Source organism: Electrophorus electricus, chromosome 6 (assembly GCF_041902795.1).
Source record: "Electrophorus electricus isolate QZ-2024a chromosome 6, ASM4190279v1, whole genome shotgun sequence".
In the NCBI taxonomy this organism is placed as follows: domain Eukaryota; kingdom Metazoa; phylum Chordata; class Actinopteri; order Gymnotiformes; family Gymnotidae; genus Electrophorus; species Electrophorus electricus.
In genome coordinates, this window is record NC_137502.1 from 24,132,342 (window position 1) to 24,154,555 (window position 22,214).

A 22,214-nucleotide genomic window follows, 5' to 3' on the forward strand; every position below is an offset into this window, starting at 1 on the left:
TCTGTTACCTACACTTGCTATTTTCCATTGTAACACCATCACCTCCATTACTCATTTAAATGGACTCTCCATGTGGTGAGTCACACTTACTAAGAACTGAGTCCTGCCTCACAAGATCATAACCTCTTAGTGGTTACCACCGTGCCCAGTTGGAAACTGTTTTATAACTCTATAACTCTATACTCACTGTTTGTATGAGTAAGCAGGTAGCAAACATCACCCAGGCTGTGTGGAATGACAGCATGTGAGATCATGAGCTGTTGGGTATATGGCGCATACACACACACCCACACCCACACACACACACACCCACACACACACCCACCCACACACACACACACATACACACAAACAATTACACAGAAACATAAACACACATACACTCTCCCAAATTCGTCATCAGATGTCCATGTCCTGCCCCCTCTGACCAGTCACTCTCCTCTGACCAATCACGAGCCCTGTGCTCTCCTTGAGGGGCTGGTGGGAAGATAAAGGCAGAGCAGATTTAAAAAAAAACAACAACAAAAAAACTGTCTGGGCCAATTCCCAAGCATGGCCAGTACAGGCAGAGCACACAGCGGGTAGAGTGACTCAAGACTGACACGAACCAGAGAACACGGGCACCACGCCATGAGTAACGCCCCACTGGGTCAATGAAACGCTTAAAGACACGGTGTAAAAAAACATATGGCCCCGTACAGCGTAGTAACGGCAGCAAATACGTGTGTGTGTGTGTATGTGTGCGCGGGCGTACGTGCCTGTGTGTTTGTATGTGGTGGTGGGGGTCGGAGGGTTTCTTCTCACACAGCTGTGAGGGCCAAAACCATTCTAGGTCGCCGAATTTCCCATCCGCCGATCCAGACACATGTGGAGATCGAGTCGCACGTCGGCACAGCCCAGAAGGGTGCGGCCAAAGTGCGTGAGAGGGTGTGTGTGAGTGCGCGCGCATGTATGGATTCCAATCTCTCATCCTCCACCTAGAAATGGTCTGTAATGTGTCATCCCTGAGATGTGGGGGAGAACCCCATGCCTGGAAAAGGACTCTGAGGAGATCCTGGTCCGGGTGGAAGATACTGGTCTGGGGGGGTGGTAGAGACTGGTCTGAGTGGGAGACACTGGTTTGGCTGGGTGGGAGGCACTGATCCGGCTGGGCCAGTTCCCTTTCCAGACGGTGAAAGAACAGCCCTGGGCCAGACCCGCCAAAAAAGCAGCCAGACTTTGGTTCACTTTATCAGTACAATATGGGGCCTGGAGATTAGCATTATCACCATCGCCACCGCAATACAGCAGTAGTGCAAGACTGAATGTCGTGAGGGGGGTTATGCCATCAGCACTACATATACCACACACACCAGACAGGAGGGATGAAAGAAAGAAAACAACTGACCCATAGAAGATTCTTACGCGTTAGCATTACGGAATACTTGTCAAACAACAAATCTCTCCGGACGGCGTCATTCCTGAGCCTTCGTGGCGTGGCTGGACCAGCGGCCAGGGCTCTGGAGAGCACCGGGGGTGCGAGCTCTGCCCGGCAACATTGTGCACTGGCTGGGATCCCTCCTTGATCGCCTCGCAGTCGGTTCCCACAGCACAGGGGTCCACGCTCTGCTGGGTGCCGCAGGCCTGGAGACGGGTCGGGGGGCGGGGGTGGGAAAAGCTTGTGCTTTATGTTCTCACATTCTGCTGCTGCTTGCTCCAGACACACCAGATGTGTCTGTAAAACAGGCTGACCACTGCTACAAAGAAGCAGAGTCAGTCGGCGGCTAGCGCTGGCTAGCCCCTAGCTAACACACACTGAGGCCAGTCAAGGAAGCAAGACAGAGTAAGCCATTAGCTTGACATGAACTCTATCATAAAACAAGATTACATAGTGAGTGTCAGTCTAAGGGTCATGAAGTGACTTGACCGTCATTGTTGAAGCCTTTACTATGTAACACAACTTTATACTACAGCACATGTTTTTTTTAAATTTTTTTTGAAGTGCTAATATTTGTTAAATCTTCCATCTGGTCTCAGCTGGCAAGTTGTGTGCTCAATCGGCAATATGTTAACTTGATATTCGGGACATACATGGCGGTAAAAGAGAGTTGTGCAGCGCTAGAGACTGATGTCAACAAACGTTTGTCATTTGCAGAAGCTGTTATTTGAGCTTGAAACAGTTTTCAAATTGAACCGTTATGACTGTTTATGTACGTTTACGAGAGCTGTCATGGAGGGCTCATACACCCCCCTCTGAACACCCTGTAGCTGTAGTGGGTTTTTTTCTTCCTTTTTCTTCTTTTTATTGGCATAAAAATGACAGGCCATCTACGTTATCTTTTCCATCACAGCTTTCGTGAGATTCTGAAATCTTTTCAGAAAGCGTCTGGTGTCTTTCTACTTTAAAGTGCTAAATTGCTCAATTATTTGTTTGTGTCAAAATAACTGCTAATTATTTGGGCCAATATTTAAATTTCTCCCCCCGCCCCCCCAAAAAAACCAACAACAAAAATAAACAAACTAAAGGCACTTTGAGTAAGACAAAAAGAGAGAAAAGTAAGGTGGGGTGAGGACAGAGCAATTTGAAGATTTGACAATCTGCAGGCTTGTAAACCGCAGCTCAAAGTGCTGTGTTAGAACACCTTCACTTCCTTTACACAAACGCAAGAGAGCAGGAGGAGTGGGTGGCAACACACAAGATAAGACGACACAGAGAGAGAGAGAGCGCGGAAGGGAGCGAGAGCGTCTGCTTCTAGGTCGCTGACCCCGCGGGGGCCGAGAGCCGGGCCCCGCGTGCCGCGCTCTCCTCCGGCCGGCCGTGTGAAGCCCGTGCGATGTAGTCTGGGTTCCTTCTCCGACCTTCCCCGATTAGCTGCGATAGCACTTTCTCAGGCTCCACATGCAAAGTGGTGCATCGACAGGAAACCACCTTTATCAGGACAAGAGAGTCACAGGCTAGAAGACAGCGTGATGCATGTCAGACACAGGCTCGGCGGACGCAAATGAAAATAACACACCCGTGCTTCAGCAAGCCAAGGGGAGTTGTGGAAAGATTTTGCAGTGGGAACGCTTAAGAATCTGCTGAGATAGAACACTCCTATTCCCCCATTTTATGATACTACAGAAAAGGTACTTTAACTGCATGGACTTGTGTGTATTCAGTATTAATAATAATAAATACAACTCTGGAAGGGCAAATTCAAAACTAATACTCGCTAGGAAGTAGCCAGTACTATTCATTTTTTAAACAACATGGGTGTCCAAAAACAGCAAATCAAAAATTAAAGCAAAATAGACTTGCATTAAAAAAAAAGGTACTGAAGTGCATTACTGAGAGAGAGAGAGAGAGAGAGAGAGAGAGAGAGAGAGAGAGAGAGACAGACAGACAGACAGATAGAGACAGAAAGACAGAGCAACACTGCATGAAATACTCCCCCTCCATGTAAGGGTTTTGACTCTTATGAGTGCATGAGTGCAAAGGTTCTTAGATGAAAAATGTGTCAATTGTAATTGAAATGAAAAATGGGTCAACTGTGATTGAAGCTTGACTGGTTTGGGTTCAAGCCAGGGTTAAGCTTAGGGTTAGGGTTCGATTTAGTGTTTGGGTTAGGGTTCAAGTTATGGATAGGTTTTGGGTTAGGGTTCAAGTTAGGGTTATGGTTCAAGTTAGGATTAGCATTTAGGTTAGGGTTCATGTTAGGATTAGCGTTTGAGTTAGGATTCAAGGGTTCAAATTAGGATTAGGGTTTGGGTTAGGGTTAGGGTTCACGTTAGGGATAGGGTTTGAGTTATGGTTAGCGTTCAAGTTAGGGTTAGGGTCGGGGTTAAAGTTAGGGTTAGGGTTAGGGTCAGGGTTTAAGTTAGGGTTAGGGTCAGGGTTCAAATTAGGGTTTGGGTTAGGGTCAGGGTTCAAGTTAGAGTTTGGGTTAGGGTCAGGGTTCAAGTTAGGGTTTGGGTTATGGTTAAGGTTAGGGTTCAAGTTAGGGTCAGGGTTTAAGTTAGGGTTAGGGTTCAAGTTAGGGTCAGGGTTTAAGTTAGGGTTAGGGTTCAAGTTAGGGTTTGGGTTAGGGTCAGGGTTTAAGTTAGGGTTAGGGTTAGGGTCAGGGTTCAAGTTAGGGTTTGGGTTAGGGTCAGGGTTTAAGTTAGGGTTAGGGTCAGGGTTTAAGTTAGGGTTTGTGTTACACTTCGAAGCTAACATGTCCTGCTGCTCCTCCCCTCCCCCAAATGCCTCTCAGATAATGCCTTCCTCTAGAGATCCGAATGACTTCATACAACACGCACACGCTTTGACGCAAACAGCTCCGTGTTGCCTGGAACATGTGAGCACTGTGGAACTGGAGCAGCGGCCCCACACAAAGGATGAACAACCACACGTCAGAGGTCATGCACACACACACGACTGGAATTCTCATCAGATCAAAGAAGACACACCTTCGCCACGTTTGGAAAGAGTTTTGTGCGTGAGGCATCTCGGCAATGAACGTGGTGGTGGACGGTGGTGGGCCACGGCTCATGCCGCTGAGTCATACCACGACATCTGGCACCCATCGGGTTCGATGACTGAGCAGGTGCAGAATGAAACATATTCTGGGCTTCTCATGTGGGAGATTCTCATGAGACGTGCTCGGGGTTAATGCCAGTGGAAGAGCAATGCCCTGATCCTGGTCAGGTCCGGGTCAGTTCAGAACCTCACATCAGAACAGACGTTTGGTTTAGGTCAACATCAAATTTGTTAAGGTCAACGTTAAAAGGAAATATTACATTAATTAAGTAAATAATCAAAAAAATATGAACTGAATTATCGGCCCTCGATTAAGTCTTCATTTAGCACAAGTTGCTGACACTACGTTGGCTTTTTGTATGTGCAGTTGTAAATGACCAGTGCCAAAGATGAATTATTATAAAAAACAAATCTAAATGTTACTGTGGTAGACATATAATGATACTGAGAGAGAGAGAGAGGAGAGGGAGAGAGAAAGAGAAAGAGCAGAAAAGAGGAGCGAACGAGAGCGAAAGAGTTTTTCAAAGCCTGCTCACGAAGGCATTAACGTGAAGCATGTGTAGCGGGCAGAGCCGGAGAGCCTCTCTGTATTTTTAGCCACGGACGTGCTTCTCATTTACCTGCACACACATAAAACAATGATTTATCGATCCCAGCGTTTGGCTGCCTGCTCTCAAGCTGAATTAATCAGGTGTGATACATATGTGGGCCTACAGACAGAGACGGAGTGAGAGAGAGAGAGAGACAGACAGACAGACAGACAGAGAGAGAGACAGAGAAAGAGTGACCAGACAGGGGAGTAGCAGCGCAAGTTCAATTGGAAACACATTCTCTCAACATGTCTAGTGTGGATGAGACCAGCTTATCTGTGGGCGAGGGTGAGAGGGGATGACCCCCGTGGATTTAGGCCAAGACAGGCTGGAAGACTGTGGGGGGTTTGGGGGGCTGCTTGGCTGAGCACGGTGGCTCCGGGTGGGCTCAGACTCACCCGCATCCCTCCCACGGCGTCACACCCCACGCCCACTCACTCGCCAGGCTGTGCTGCTTTGACTACATGGGAGATGGGCAGCACCAGCGCAGCACCAGCGCAGCACCAGCGCAGCACTGCGAGGGTTCGGGCATTCTGTCCTGCGTGGAGATCCACGCAGGACAGAATAACCAAACGAGGACAGCTGGTGCAGTGAAAGATGCAAGAAGCACCAAAACTGATACTGAGAAAGAAAGAGAGAGAGAGAGAGAGAGAGAGAGAGAGAGAGAGAGAGATAGTGAGTGATAGATAGATTATAGATAGATAGCAAGAGCTAGCGTGATAGATAGATAGATAGATAGATAGATAGATAGATAGATAGATAGATAGATAGATAGATAGATAGATAGATAGATAGATAGATAGATAGAAACAGAGCGAGCAACACTGTTCACAGAGTGAAGTAATGCTGTCTGCTTCTTGCCGTGTGGTGTCATTTGGGGTAGTACGCGTGTGGGGTGGAACGTGGCCCTCAGCTGGGGCAAGCCTGGTGCTGCGTGACTGAGCAAGGGGCACAGGAAGCATGAGGGACGCCCTTCACTGAGCCTGAACCCCCGCCCACCCCCGCCCACCTCCTCCCAAATGCCGAGTGCTCACGCACTATGGGCACGCTGGGGATCTGACGGATATCCGCTTCCCTCAAGAACTCTGTATATCCTCTCCTACAAGAGAAACAAAAAGCAGAGTGAGAGAGAGAGAGAGAGAGAGAAAGCGAGAGAGAGAGAGAGAGAGAGAGTGAGAGAGAGAGAGAGAGAGAGAGAGAGAGACAGACAGAGAGACAGACAGGAACATGAAACATGAAACAGAGCATCTGCCAGGCATCGGCCGAACTTTGAGCCAAAATGTCTGGAGAGCGTCAGGGCTTGGTAGTGCCATAAATATCAACTTCAACATGTAATTCATATGAAAACCAGAAGGATATGAAATGGGTCCGGTGGTCCTGAATGCTCATGAATCAAGCTGCCTCCTGATAAAGGCCATTCATAGTACAGGATACTACAATATACTGTAGAAACTGCACATCTGTCTTCAGATTATTCAGCAATAATTCTTATCACAAAACCCCTAAATTGGCTGTAAGCAATCCATGGCCAGACAGCAAGTTTAAGCAGTTTAATGGTTAATAGTGGTTAATCGACTTAAACCTGTGGGTGTGCACTATATTTCTACATCCAAAACAATCACCGAGATAAAGCTTTGACGGGCCGGAATGTTCAGGGCCATGAAGGCGAACGTTAGTGGAGGCAGCTCCCAAGAATAGCCGCCAGCTTCAGATCTGAAACGTTTTGAAAATAAGTGAGAAACCAGGATCAGTTTCGAGCAACGTGCGTGTGACTGGCAGACACACAACGACACACACCCACACCCACACAAAGGAGTGCATGCATGTATGCACATGTGCACACGCGCACGCACACCCCCTGAGACAGGGTGTGTAGGTGTGAATGTGAAAGGAGCTGTGGGTGGCATTTAAGTGAGATGAAAACCACACACACACACACACACACACACACACACACACATACACACACACACACACACACACACACACACACGTTGACACCTTTGATAGTAAGAGAGGGTGGAAAGGGGTAAATAAAATGGTTTTTTCCTCAGTTATCTACTCTCTGCTTGCTTGCCTCTTGTTTACGATTGTGCTACGGTGCCTGCGAAGGGACAACTTTTCTCAGGATGAAGGGGAAAAGAAGCCTCGGTCTCTATAGTAAACAGTCTAAAACTAAAATAAAGAACAATCACATAGATAAGGCCAGACAAAGAACTTTGCTTTTCCGGGCTCCTCAGTGGGAAAGGCATTAATGTACTTAAATGCTTGTCTGAGTCGCTATCTAACATCATCATATCTTTCTTACCATTAACCCACCATCTAGGCTAAAATATAGCTGGTGTTTGCATTTTTCTATAAGTCAGAACTCCACACTGTAATCCGCTAGGATTGCCTTCCAGGCCACATGCAGACGTAACGGAGAGATCACTTCACATCTCTCCAGGTGCTCTGGTAAATAAAACAAAAGAGCGGAGCGGATCTGGAGGATCGGAGTAGTCCCTGCGTCCCTGCTGCGCCTCTGTAATCGTTATACAGTGCTTACGCTAACAGTTGGGGCAGCAGACCCGTTGGCCTGGGAGCCTTGCTTCCTCCATTGTTTTTCACACATAAGCACAGCTTTACATCCTCACAACAGCATTAAAATAAAGAACAAACATTTTACATTTCGGATTTGGTTGCATAATTAAGTCTAAACAATACAGCACCGCAAAAGAGCTTTGTTTCCAGCTGTGGAGCGGAGAGGTGAGTGTGTGTGTGTGTGTGTGTGTGGTAGGGGTTGTTTAGTCTGGTTGCCTGGTAACCTGTTTCCCTGCTGGGATAAGAGCTGAGGGGAAGCGGAGTGAGGCGGGTCCACTCTGGGCTCAAGGCGCACGAGAGCGCGGCTCCGCGTCCGATGGCTCTGCTGCTGGCCAATCAGGAAACATCTGGAACAGTAAGAGCCGCAGATGCTCTGGCGTGATAAGAAAGCTTGTGGGAACCCCCCCCAACTCCCAACCCCCACATACACACACACACACACTCCCACTCCCACCATCCCCGACTCATGCTTTCTCTCACGAACAGGTGTGCCCTAACCTTGACTTCAGCACTGTGAACATGAAAACAATCAACGGAGAGAACTTTTTCTTTCTCTTCACCCCCCCCACCCCCCACCCTTCACCCCAGGAGTAATGACCACCTGACCAAAGGCAGACGTTCCAGCTGAGTACGGCTGTCTGGCTTTGATCCATTGTTGCAGAAGTCTCTCCTGGGGATCCCGCTCAAAGCCGTTTGGTTCTTCAGGCAATACAACGACGTCATTTCCTGTCACGCTCCAACAGTCTGCAGGTACAGGGCCCAGAAGGTGAATCAGTGGCCAGCCATTCAGGCATGTTTCTGGTCACCAGCATGAGTCACACGCTCTTGAGGATGGCATGATCTGTGGACTTTCCTTACGTAGAAGGTTCAGATCAGCACTTCTTTGGAGGTCCAAATGATAGTAAAATTTTAGTAATAAACAAAAATTGTAATTAAGAAGTGTTTACCGCCCAAAATGTATTTTGTGACCCTCAGTAAGTTACAAATGTAACAGCATGAGGCAAAAACGAGTGAGGAAAACAAGGAGCTGAAGTCTTTGGAAACAATGTCCTACACACAGACAACCACATCATGCACACAGACAATGACAACGTCATACACACAGACAATGACAACGTCATACACACAGACAATGACAACACCCTACACACAGACAATGACAACACCCTACACACAGACAATGACAACGTCATACACACAGACAATGACAACACCCTACACACAGACAATGAGAATGTCATACACACAGATAACATCATCCACGTAGACGACGCTTGTCCCCCGGGAGTTGCTGCTCTGGTGTGACTGAGAGAGACGGTTTCCTGAGGTTCAACATCAAAACCAAACCCAAGTGTGTAACGAGGGCCGTGCATTTGGCGCGTCTGTGTGCGTGTTTCAAATAATAGGTCACCATAAAGTTTGTTTTGCTGTTAGCATCTTATCTTAGTGTGCAGTGTATAAACTCCAATACGGGACCCACTGAGAGGAATGGTTCCGTTTGCGCTCCTGCTCGCTGCGTAGTAGCTGATAGTCCAGCTGATGAATGCCACTAACGGCATCAGCAGGCGAAGTGTACCCTGCTTATCTCAAGAGCCAAACTTGCACAGAGATAGAAACGTCTAAGATAAAGTCCAGTGGAAAAAAAAATTAAATATTAACTGCGCTGGTTCATGCCTCCCAGTTTCCTGAAGGGATAAATGATGAAGCCCAGGAGGGAAACGACTAATTCTGTCCTATGTACTGCTAAGTCTGTCCTATGTACTGCTAAGTCTGTCCTATGTACTGTCTTATTCATTGTTCTTGCTGCTTCTTGCTACTCTCCAGTCTGGTGAGTCCAGACATAATTCAGTTGTCTGGTCCACATCTTACACATACACACCCCACACTAATCACCGGCTGGGGTAATTATCTAAGGGGCTGGCTGGGGTAATTATCTAAGGGGCTGGCTGGGCTGCCCTCGGTGGACCACTTGGATGGTCTGGAGAGGGGGTGGGTGGGGGGGCCGTGGGGGGGATAGGGGTGGAGGGAGGTGGGGGCTTAGGAGTTCAACAAACAGGAAGCAGATGAAGCACGGCCAAACGCAGAGGAAACCGGGTCGCCAGGAGCAGGGGGCCGACCACAATAGCGGCAGAGGAAGTAAAGCGGTATAAATAGACACGGTCCTCCCCACATACGCCACAACAGGCTGGGTCACGGACAGGCCCTCAGACAATAGCGCAGCCCTCCTGGAGGTCATCACTGAGCACGGGGGGTGGTCCGCCTGGGGGAGGCGGGACTAGGCCGGGACGTGTTGTCAGAAAACGAGGCTTTGGGGTTGGGAGTGATTAGGGTTACAGTTATCATCAGTGTATACCTCGTACACGCACCACAGATCCAGAACACAGCAAAAAAAAACAGTATTAAACTTTTTATTTTATCAATCAAAAGGTAATTGACCACAGTGAGGCACTATCATGGATACTAAACTACACATACACAACTGCAGTTTTCTCCCTTGAAACATCACGCGGCATACATCATGTCTAGACTAAAAGAAACAATGGATAAAAATGCACTTCGTTGACACGTACACCTGTCTTGATGATGCAAAAAACAGAGGAAGATCAAGAAAGAAAGGCATCATTTGCATTAAGTGGTGTCTAAAATCGATGTTTCAATTCCACAAAAGTGACTATAACCCTTGTAAAGGAGTGCTAACTTTGGCTATTCACATTTTTCAAAATGTAAATTTGTAGTCTCTAGATCCTCTTTAGTGAAGGAAGTGAATCTGTTCTTACTGAATGTTCATGCTGAACATGCAAACAGAGACTATAAGGAGCGTTCCATTACTCGTGGTGTCTGCGAGGAGATGGTCTCACGGCCAGAAGCTCTCCTTGGTTGACCAGAAGAACTGGCATACTTGAGGCCACGAAGTTAACTATATAAATTGTGATGAACAAAGACGGCCCAAGATGGTCTGGCACGCAGCCAAACCCTCACAGGGAGCCTGAGGTCAGGCCATTTCCTCTTGTGGTCAAATTATTAGAATCCCATTTTGAGGGGCTGCGAACTCTATTCGCCAAAGGCCACATGGCACGTCGCACCCCTGGACACCGTGTTGCTTTGAGCGGCACCTCCGCCAACGAGACGTGGCAGGCACGATTTCGAAAAAGGGGGACCAAAAGTTATCCGTCTACGTCCCCCATCAAGCGTCACTTACCCGTGGGCTATTGACTCTGACAAGCCCTGCCTCTGAACACAGCAAGGAAATGGTGAGGAGGATAATGCACTACCGTTACAGCGTCAGGTTTGATGAATGTCCAGGTCATAACACAGAATAAACCAGAAAGGGACGGCTCTAGAGGGAGAAGACCTCCCAGCGCAAAGCCTGAGTCTGAACAAAGTACAACACGCCTATGTAAACTACACCACACATGTAAAATATGCAAATATGGCTTAAAAAAAAACAAAAAACAGTATAGTTGACAACGAATGGAATATGCTGTCCCTGAGAGGTATAACACATTAGCTCCATGCTGTTACTTTCCACTACACAACTGCTAGAGGGGAAGCCAACACTGAACATAAAAGACCTTGTAAGCAGAAGAAATGTCACGGAAAACCTACTTTTTATGTAAAATACCAAGTGTGTGTGTGTGTGTGTGTGTGTGTGTGTGTGTGTGTGTGTGTGTGTGTGTGTGTGTGAAGATGCAGCATTCTTGTGGTCCAGTGGGGAGATTTCTGTGGTGCGTTTCCACTTTGCTAAGCATAAATCTCGAGTCTCACGAAAGACAAGACCAGCAGGTAAATCAGTCTGGAAGGAACGTACTGTATGAATCCTGAATAATCATTCTGCTTCCAGTACTCTCCCAAGACTCTGGAACCTTCCTCCTGAAACAAGCCCAACCTGACACCCTGCTCCTACAATATGTGAAGCTCAGGTAAACGTGAGAAGAGAAAAGATGCTAGGGGCTCGCCTAGTAGCTGTTAACAGCCCAGGTCACGAACCCAGAGCTTGTTAAAGACCCCCTTGGGTTTGGCCCTGTAACCGGATATTTGGAATAACACTGGAGACTCCCAGAGCTGTGTAGGCAGGGCATGCTCCCTGGAGCTCAGGCTGGATGTTAACTCGGGAAGGTGACATAAATCACCTTACAAACAGGGAGAGGAGGAGAGAGAGAGACAGATAAACAGAGAGAGGGAGAGGGAGAGGTAAACAGAGTGAGAGAGAAAGCGAGAGAGAGAGAGAGAGAGACAGAAACAGATGGGAAGAAAAACAGGAGGAAGAAAGAGTTGTAAAGACAGCACAGTGAGAGCGAGACAGAGAGGGAGAGAGACAGACGGTAACTTGTCTTTTTGGAATTACAGCTGCGGTCCATGTTGGGGCTGGGAAGGTCTCACTGGGGGTCAAAGGTGGACACGGCGCTTGCCACACGCAAGCAGCGCAGAGAGGCGAGTTAGGCAGGGCAGTAAATATCTCCCTCTGCAGACTATGCACTCCTCTCTGCCATCCATGTGTAACCCCGCCACCCCAGGGGCCCGAACTCATGGCCTGCCAGGGAGCTCCTGTGCCCTTCCCCGCAAATCACGACGCTGGTGCACCACAAGATGTGGTGAAGGGGAGCGGCAGACGAACCTGCGAATCGCAGGCCGTGCTGGTGAGAGCTGGGTACCACGTGCACTCTGGTGAGAGCTGGGTACCACGTGCACTCTGGTGAGAGCTGGGTACCACGTGCACTCTGGTGAGAGCTGGGTACCACGTGCACTCTGGTGAGAGCTGGGTACCACGTGCACTCTGGTGAGAGCTGGGTACCACGTGCACTCTGGTGAGAGCTGGGTACCACGTGTACTCTAGTGAGAGCTGGGTACCACGTGCACTCTGGTGGGAGCTGGGTACCACGTGCACTCTAGTGAGAGCTGGGTACCACGTGTACTCTGGTGGGAGCTGGGTACCACGTGCACTCTGGTGAGAGCTGGGTACCACGTGGAGAGCTGGGTACCACGTGCACTCTGGTGAGAGCTGGGTACCACGTGTACTCTAGTGAGAGCTGGGTACCACGTGTACTCTGGTGGGAGCTGGGTACCACGTGCACTCTGGTGAGTCCTGGGTACCACGTGTGTACAGCAGTTTGTCTGCCACTTGCCTGAAATGGAAACTAACCAAAAGGTCAGCGAAGATTGTCAGCGAAGGTTAGTTGACTGCTCACAAGCTGAAAGCGTGAAAAGGCCCGTGAAAAGAGCAAAAGAGAAAAGGGGTAAAATGTGAAAAACGTCTGCTTGTGTGTGTGTGTGTGGGTGTGTGTTAATGTAGCATTTTGAGCTATTTTGTTTTGTAACTGGAAAGACAGAAAAGAAGACGAAAATGACAAAGAAGAGGAGAAAAGAGGAAGAGGCAATCAGGAACGAATCATATTGTATAAATGCAAAAGGTGACCCAGAGCTAGGCTCTCCCTATACTCCCTAAACGTATACTCCTTACACGACCTATACTCACTATACTTATTTATACTCCCTACATGATCTATACTCACTATACTTATTTATACTCCCTACATGATCTATACTCACTATACTTCCATACTCCCTATACTTATTTATACTCCCTACACGATCTATACTCACTATACTTCCATACTCCCTATACTTATTTATACTCCCTACACGACCTTTACTCACTATACTTATTTATACTCCCTACACGATCTATACTCACTATACTTCCATACTCCCTATACTTATTTATACTCCCTACACGATCTATACTCACTATACTTCCATACTCCCTATACTTATTTATACTCCCTACACGATCTATACGCACTATACTTCTATACTCCCTATACTTATTTATACTCCCTACACGATCTATATTCACTATACTTCTATACTCCCTATACTTATTTATACTCCCTACACTATTTATACTCACTGTATTCCCTATTCTAACTATACTTCCATAAACTCACTATACTTGGTATACTCACTATACTCCCAATACTCACTATATTCACTATACTCCCTATACTCCCAATACTCAACATACCCCCAATACTCAATATACCTTCAATACTCACTATATTCACTATTCTCACTATACTCCCTGGCTCATTAATAGCATCTGATGAAAACACAAAGGTGTAGGACCGCAAGCCTGCCTGCGCTGTGTGAAACATACCAAAATAAAAGGCACCTGTCGCACAAACCACAATGTTTACTCACAAGCCAAATTAGAGTGCTGCCTTGACAACAGCAGAGTCAACCCTCAGCCACATCCCTGGCCTAGAAAGACAGAAAAAAGGGAAATTGTACATGTAGTTTGATGTGAGGATGCAAGTTGTTGTTTTTTTGCTAAGATCTCTGACTGCAAACAAGGCTTTGCACTAAACCACACCAATGTCGACTCATCAGTTTAGTTGAGTGAACCACAAACATGAGACAAGCCTGTGGTGGTGGTGGGGGGTGGTATTTCAAACACACACCCAAAATATTTGCATTGAGGTGACCAGACTCAAAAGGAATACTGCACAAACTGCAAACATCAAACAAACAAACATGTTTGCAACTGAAACTTATGTTTCAAGTTATAATTGTTTAATATATGAACATTTTATAGAGACATCGTGAGGTATTCTTCTAAAGCCCAAGCCCAATTAAATGCAAACCCTAGATTCTCAGTGTGGTAAACCTAAAGGAGAACCCAAATAAAACTCCATCAACTGAATGGATGCGGATTATACGTAATAGCTGATATGCAATTAAAAGGTTCACTTTGCTCCTAAAGTGTTTGCAGAAAACTCTCCAGGTATATATAGCATTGGTTAAAGAGACCGACTGAATCCATTTGCGGGCAATCCAACTTGTCAGGTAAGCACTGCAATGAGTTGTATGCTTTCACAGCAAACGGAACATAGGTGCTCTTAAACATATTTCTAGTGGGATCTGAAATTCTGATAAACGCCTACAACAATAATCACACCGCCAAACCAGGTCTTATTTTAGCGTCTGCGCCCACGTTCAGGTCACGTACGTAGAGCTCCGGCCACACACAGACACGCAACTCCACTTTCTGACCCCAGTACAGTCAAACGTTCATTTACAACAATAACCGTTCGCCACGTCTATATAACCCAGCGATGGCATAAGCCAACTAGCTTTTCTTTTCTTTTTTTTTTTTCTTTTTTTTGACGCCAAACTTTTGCGTACAGCAATTTAAGAATATTACAGTTTAAAAGGAGATTGTTTATGTCCAAAATAGAATTAAACTGACTTTATCCATATTAGACATGAAGTTAGACATGAAGTTCACCGGAATACCAGACTTACTGCTGAGGTGTTTTGTCACAGTGCTTTGTCGCCTTTATGTGTTTTTGTGGCCGCAGTGTTGACTGGAGTTTCAAATTCTTTGCCCGTTAACTTGAAATGTGCGCTTAGTGCGCCTCTTGTGGTCATTGGAGACATTACACCATATAAGTATCTCTTACTTTTTCATAGCATTCTTAATAACATCAGATTTTCAAGATCATTGGTACAAAGAAGACTGATCTTTGAAAATTAAAGTAAACAACATGATAAACAAACAGTCAAACAAAGAGGCCCAAATATTTCTAAATGGCAAAACAAATGTATAAAAGAGCAAATGACTAACCTTTGGGAGAAAACAAAGGACTTTGTGTGTATGTGTGTGTGTGTGTGTGTGTGTGTGTGTGTGTGTGTGTGTGTGTGTGTGAGTGTGTGTGTGTGTGTGTGTGTGTGTAGAAAGGGTGCTTGTACCCTCTATTCCTCTGTAATGAAACCTTAATTGGAGGCACATGTGTCTTGAAGTAGTGTGTTGCTGACGACAGAGAGAGAAAGAGAGAGAGAACAGAGTTCTTGGGGTCAGTTGTGTGCAAGATGTGCGTGTGAAAGAGTGTCTGTGCATGCATGTGTGCTGTGTGTGCATGAGCCGGGCATGAGAATGTCAGCCCCCACTTAAGTAGCTCTAACAGGCCTGAGAACTGTAGTGGGGGTGGGAGAAAGGGGTGGAGTCTTGGGTTTGGTCATTTGGGCCTGTCTAGGGCACTCAGCCTGCAACTATCTGAACAATGTGAACAATCTCCCATTGGCGACTTAAACGCTGCATACTCTTCCATACTGCATTAGGACAGATGTTGCACACAATTGCAATGCCAGGGAAATATTACATGATATACACATATTCCATCAAGTGTTGTATGAGAGCATTTGACGGTTAAGAAAATGTGTATGGAAAATGAAAGCAAATTTGAACTTTGAGTATAATGACGCGAATTTCTTTATGTTATCTGTCTTCCAGTAAACCTCAGAAGGAGGCAGAGAGCTGCCCATGTGGCACACTTGAGTAAATATGGTTCAGAAGTCTGTGTGAGCCCTGTCCCCCTCTGGACCTGAGCCATGAAAGTAGCACCTACAGCCCACAGAACAGAGAGAGAGAGAGAGAGAGAGAGAGCAAAGAAAAAAGAAATAGAGCAATAAAAGACATGAGTGATGTAAATAGTTACACACTCACACACACACACACACACACACAATCATTTACACTCATACACAAACACACTCCCACGCAACCTTACACACACACACACACACACACACACACACACACACACACACACACAATCATTTACACTCATACACAAACACACACACACACACACACATACACACTCACGCACACACACAATCACTTATACACACACACACAATCATTTACACTCATACACAAACACACTCCCACGCAACCTTACACACACACACACACACACACACACAATCATTTACACTCATACACAAACACACTCCCACACAACCTCACACACACACACACACACACAGACACAAACACACACAGATACACAATTGCTTACACACACACACACACACACACACAATCACTTACGCTCATATGCGCGCACACACACACACACACACACACACACACACACACACACTCTGCACCTGAGCACTGTGTCTCATCACTGCTACCTGGCAGGGCTTAAACCTTGGCTTTACTCTGGGTCATGTCACGCACACGAGGGCTGGGTAACAGAGAGCAGCTGGAGGAGCCCAGACGGCCCCGTTCATAACCCCCCAGCCTGGATCCTAATGAGACAGAGGGGAGGTGAGGGGGAGAGGGAGAGTGAGAAACAGAGAGAAAGAACGAGAGCGACTACAGAGAGATTATAAAGAAGGAGATCGAGAAACTGAGAGAAAGAGAAGGCAAACAGGCATAAGAGAGAAAGAGTGAGACCCAGAAAGAGATAAGGAGAGAGCAGAAGAGAGAGACAGAGCTAAAGAAAGAGAGAGAGATGAAGTGAAAGGTCACATCCCCCACTTTGAGAGCACATTAACTCATTGCCTGGAGCTGAACTCTGCTGGGTTCACGTGCCTACACTATAATTCTGCCTGTAGCACCAAGCTCTTCCTTTCCTCTTTGAAGGGATAAACTGCACTACAGTTCACTGTAGCACCATAGATGCACTGCACTACAGTTCACTGTAGCACCATAGATGCACTGCACTACAGTTCACTGTAGCACCATAGATGCACTGCACTACAGTTCACTGTAGCACCATAGATGCACTGCACCACAGTTGACTGTAGCACCATAGATGCACTGCACTACAGTTCACTGTAGCACCATAGATGCACTGCACTAGAGTTCACTGTAGCACCATAGATGCACTGCACTAGAGTTCACTCTAGCAACATAGATGCACTGCACTAGAGTTCACTGTAGCAACATAGATGCACTGCACTCCAGTTCACTGTAGCACCATAGATACACTGCACTAGTTTATTTTAATATATGCTTATGCAAATCCAAAGCAGCGTTTGCTTTATTTTACACAGAATGAATAATGTTCAGGCCTGCCATTGGTGGGACCGTTAGAGACATCCGGGGCAGCTGATGGAGTCTAGACCCACGTTGCCATGGCCGCAGTATCCAGCCACACCTGACCATGTCCAGACATGCACATCATCTGCACCCACCTGCAAATTCGGCCTGATTTACAGGAGCACGGAGGCACACCACAAAGCAACAAAAAAAAGAAAAAGAAAAAAAACCTTTTTTATGATGTTTCTTAAAGGAGGTTTATAGGTTCCAAATGTAGTGCAATCGTGGGTCTGGGGGTCAAGGAGGGTTTGGGGTGAGAGGGGGAGGAGGCTGTACTTCTCTCAGGAAACAGGATCTGATGTAACACTCATAGAGGTGCTCGCCATGAATCAGACCGAGCGAAGGTCTATTCAATTGTGGAACAAAGGTGTGATCAGACAATGATATATTTCTTGTCTTATTTTTTTTTGGCTAATGTATTGTTTCTGAGGTCCAACTTCCTTGTGGTCATACCAATGATAAATTGATTGATTTGATCTGATTTGATTTCTATGGTACATTTTATAATTCAATGTCTTGATTCTGATTTTTTTTTCTTTTTCCAACCACGGATAGCTGTGGTTTGACAGCTACTATATCCCCCATAGGCAATATTACATTCATGTGTAAGATATCTCCCATCTGCCCCTGCAGTCTTTCTGAGGAGCCTTAAAGCAGTATGGCTCTCAGAGGGCCGTGTTTAATATACTCACAGTGGTGTTCCCGGGCCCTGCCAAGACAAGGGCTTACTTCTGCAGCTAGGGAGGCCCGTCTGCAAAAGCATTAATGTGGGGTTCATCTGAAGTCAAGCAGGGCACAGGCATGTGTCCATTCAAGCCCCAGGGCACACTGAGCTCTGGGCTTGAGCTAGCCAGAGGCAGCATGTAGAACTTCTTGTGGGTGGAGCTCCCCAAATAACAGCCTCTGTGGGAGTGGCTGTATTTACATTTAGCTGACACTTCTAGGCTTGAGTAGCTAATGGTTAAGGGCCTTGCTCAGGTGCCCAACAGTGGTAACTTGGCAGTGGCGGGGCTTGAATTCACTACCTTCCAATTCCAAGTCACATATCCTAACCACTCAGCTACTACTGCACTGAGGGAGTCTCCCCTCACTGTGAATGGCTGCTCTGTGGATGTGGCCATTCTGTGAGCATGGCTGCTCTGTGGGTGTGTTTACGCTGTGGGAGTGGTTACTCTATGTGAATGGTGCTCTGTAGATGCGGCTGCTCTGTGGGAGTGACTGCTGAGTTAATGGCACCATGTTGTTCCTCTCTGAGCGTGCACCTGCCATTTGTCACAACACAGAAAGGGTTCTTTTCCAACCACAAAGTGTTCCAGATTACTGATTATCTGACCATAAGTAATCTAATCTATAGGTTTATATGGGCTCAGTAGTGTATATAATGCATATTAGTACTTTGTTTCCATGGCCACATCAGTGTGATGAAAGCAAAGCATTTGTAATATCTTAATTAGTGTTTTTATAGTTTTTTTTTTTTCTGTGTGCACATTTTGAAAACAGATGTGTGTTGTTTTATTCTACTTTTTAACACACATCTTCTATCAATAAAGCACTGAAATCATTTATTTGATTTTAGCAGTAATTTGCCAGAATCAAACACTTGGCCTTTGTACCTCATAACCAACAAATGTCCTGGAACTGAAACCTCTTTTCAAGAGGCTTGAACCTGGCACCTTATGTCATTGCCATCGACATGTAAACAGTAGGTGCGTGTGAAAATACATTTGGTGAAATCTTGCGTGCATTTTCGGGCATAAATTTCAGGCGCCTCGCCTGTCTCCCCCGTGCACTCTTCCGGTTGTTCACCTCGTCCTGGTCGCGACTACACGTGTCAATGGTTACCTGGTTTGGTGGTTCCTCCGGCCCTGCTGCTGGTGGCGGGAGTATCAGGCTCCAGAGTTTGACCTGCACAACACCCCCCTTTCAAGAATTCAGCTCAGTAAAATAACAAGCCTTTGTTCCTGAAGCCATGTTCCTCCCTGAACCCAATGCCTGATTACGTTTGGCTTTTAGGCACATGTTCCTTCCTGATTGGCTAACACAAACACAACCTAAGTGATGCCTATGCAGACTACAAACTGCTGAAGTAACTGAACACAGTGTGGGCCAAAGAATTTTTCCCTCTTTTTGATGGTAATAGTCTCTCTCTTTGGTCACTGTGTCCTCTAGGAATTTTTCATGATTTCTGCAGTTTTTGGCTTATTGGTTTATCCAACATTGTGACCCTTGACTAAGACCAACAAACGAGTCTGCTGACCCACCCTCTCAATCTCAGCGATTAAAAGCTAGTAATTGTGGCGAAAGAAAGGGTTTGTAAGGGTGTGGCGAAGTCTGTTTGAATGATAAGATAGCTACTCCCATTCTCTGGCCTGTAAAAGGCTGGCGGTGTTTCCGGCATGCAAGACCTAGGCGCACCGATAGACAGAGGGGTGTGTTTGTGCAGGTTTGTCTGTGTTGTTTCAGGGCTACAGAGCCACACAGTTAAGGGGCATCCTACGGCGTAACTGGAGGGACCGGACCAGCTTTTCCCATGGCTCAGAAACCACAAAGTAAAGATTACATCAACATGGGGACACAAAGAGAGAGAGAGAGAGAGAGAGAGAGAGAGAGAGAGAGAGAGAGAGAGAGAGAACAACATCACTATGTGTTACATCTCAGGGTTAACATGCCATTCCTCCATTGGGAGTGAGGTGTAGATTCCACCACGTTTGACCAAACCTGTTATGTCCTTGCTGGTCATCGAGACACCACTAGTTGACTGGAAGTGAAGTTTGTTAGGCTACTACATCAGTCAAAGTGGCAGGGAGAAGCCACACTCTAATAAACGCCGTGGTCCACTCCAGCACAACTCCAAAACACGCGACACCTCAAGTGGCTCACATAAAACAACACTCGCAGAGATAGTGGTTTATGAGTTACAGTGAAACATAATACCTCGCCCAAGACCTTTTAGGTCCAATCTTACGCAAATCGAGACATTATTCAGAAGCTGGCACTGTCTTTGACAACACACACTAAATGTATGCTTGTGGATGCATTAACTTCCATTCTGTTGAGTGAATTTTTAGCTTCATACCAGTCATTGCACACTTTATTACTGGGGAATTACTGGTCTCCTTTGAAGTTTTTAAATAGATTTTTTGTTTTTTTTCAGATATGTAAAGTTACTTTAGAAGCAGGAACTATGGTGGCCAATTTCTGTTGCTGACACTCACTGGATGCATTCATGTGGCTAAGAGTGGTGTGTTCAGTGAAAAAGAAAGAGGAGGCAAACCAAAACAAAAATCAGGTTCGAATCTCAGCGTGCCACGTGCTGTTTGTGCCTCGAACCTGCTAAAAGTAGAGAGGTGGCATGATTAGTCTTTGTGGAGTTGCCTGGCAAAGCTCAGCTGTTTCTCACATGTGGCATTTCACAGATATTTTACATACATCACTCTATAAATATTTTACAAAGACACAATGGTATTAGAAGGCAGTGCAGTCCCTCAAGATGTCTGTACTAACCGAAACATTACACAATTAGAACAAAATAGCAACGCGTGCAACCAGAAGTGTGAAGGCCATCCCAAACGGATAGAGAGTGATGGAATGTAAACATTAGGATAGCAAGCTGGAGCTTATGAACTCCGAGGCCCAGTGGAAGCTCCATGTCCGAGGCCTCCTGAGACCGGAGTGTCGGTGAGCAAGAGTGAAGGAGGGAGCAGAGGCTTCAGGCAGCAACGTCATGATGGCGATAGGAAATGGGTGTAGGCTGGGCGAGGACCCCGACCCCCACCTCTCCTCTCGCTGCCTGGTGGAGGGACTGCCCAAAGAGACAGGTGTGGTTTTAGCACCCGGTTACACCACCTGGACCACAGCCGCCTGTGAAGCTGATGTAGCTCAGTGTGGATTGTGGGTAGTCAGTAGGAGGCTGATGCCTGATAGTGAGGTGGTGAGGAGTGTTTGTGCGACGCTGAGAGGTCGTGTACTGACCAAACAGCTGACACCTTATGGTCAGCAACCATAAGCAAAGTAAATAAGGAGACTGCACTGGCACTCTCTAGTGACACTCTCGGGATTCACATAAACTCAAATCAATGAATATTGCCTTGGCAAGCTGCAAAGGTTGCTAAAGAGTACTATCAGAGGCCATGTTTTGCTGCTGAAATTAAGCTGACAAATAGCTTCTCTCCAGAAAGGGGGGCTGTCCCCAAAATGTTTGGCAGATTGTCAAAAATGTGCAAGAGCAGAGCAGCAGGCGTGAGTGTGGTCCGGACACGCCACAACGCTGGTGTTCACAGAATCATGCGGGGCTGCACGGAAGACGTAACGGAAAAGTGTGAAGTGCTTGGGGTTTACGGCTTATTTACAGCTCCAGGTTGACTGGAAATTCATTTCAAGCCCGCGTCACTTTCACAGCTCACTACCGCCCCCTGGCAGGACGACTTATTTACTGCAAGGAACATCTGGCCTGCAGTGCATGTTTCGCTGCTTGGCCAAGTTTTAAGTGCCCGTAATAATGGTAAAATATATTTAACATCATAATATGAATCATGGGTTTTCATTTTTTTATTAAAAAATATTTTTTCCATATATATGGTCAGAATGTTAACTAATAAAAAGCAACTTCACTCATGAATGTGAAAAATTCAAATTATATACAGCCACCTAACGGAGTCTGAAAACCACAGCT

The 22,214-nt window shown here is 46.4% G+C and overlaps 1 long non-coding RNA gene across 1 annotated transcript in view; it reads right to left on the minus strand.

Annotated features, from left to right (window-relative positions):
• LOC145658585 (uncharacterized) overlaps positions 1-15,041 on the minus strand; it is a 42,283-nt gene extending 27,242 nt beyond the window's left edge. The window contains exons 1-2 of the long non-coding RNA XR_014124192.1: positions 14,953-15,041; positions 13,849-13,908 (exon numbers count right to left, since the gene is read on the minus strand). This is a non-coding gene — a long non-coding RNA (uncharacterized LOC145658585). The remainder of the gene's footprint in view (positions 1-13,848; positions 13,909-14,952) is intronic.
• Between the last annotated feature and the right edge of the window lie 7,173 nt (positions 15,042-22,214).